The following is a 505-nucleotide window of genomic DNA, read 5'->3' as shown; positions in this document are numbered from 1 at the left end:
TGACATACTTTGGACATGTTGTAAGGAGAGACATGTCTTCAGAGAGGGACATCATGCTGGGTAGAGTAGAGGGCCAGCGCAGGAGGGGAAGACCCTCTATGAGGCGGATTGATTCAGTGACTGGGGTAATCGGGATGGGTGTGTCAGAGGCAATGAGATTGGCACAGGATGGAGCACGGTTTAGAGCTGTTGTACATAGATAGGGTCGCTATGAGTCGCAAATGACTCGACGGCACATAACAACAACAACAACAAGAAAAATATGACTATAGTGTTGTCATTTTTGTTTCTATGTTTTATTTGTTTAATGTCTGATTATCAGTTTAAGCTACTGTGTTATATTGTTATGTATCATCAAAACGGAACCAAGTCATAGTCGAACCACTAATGGATTTTCAGAGTTTAATCGCACAGAAGATATTTCCCCATCTGTATGCCTTTGATTGACTGTGCAAGTCCTTACCATGAAGCCACCAGAGCTCTTAAAAGTCATTAATAAAGGAAA

This window comes from Elephantulus edwardii, unplaced genomic scaffold (genome assembly GCF_000299155.1).
Source record: "Elephantulus edwardii isolate Elephantulus edwardi_28Jun2011 unplaced genomic scaffold, EleEdw1.0 scaffold00123, whole genome shotgun sequence".
Lineage (NCBI taxonomy): Eukaryota > Metazoa > Chordata > Mammalia > Macroscelidea > Macroscelididae > Elephantulus > Elephantulus edwardii.
Note: the sequence above shows the minus strand (reverse complement) of the source record.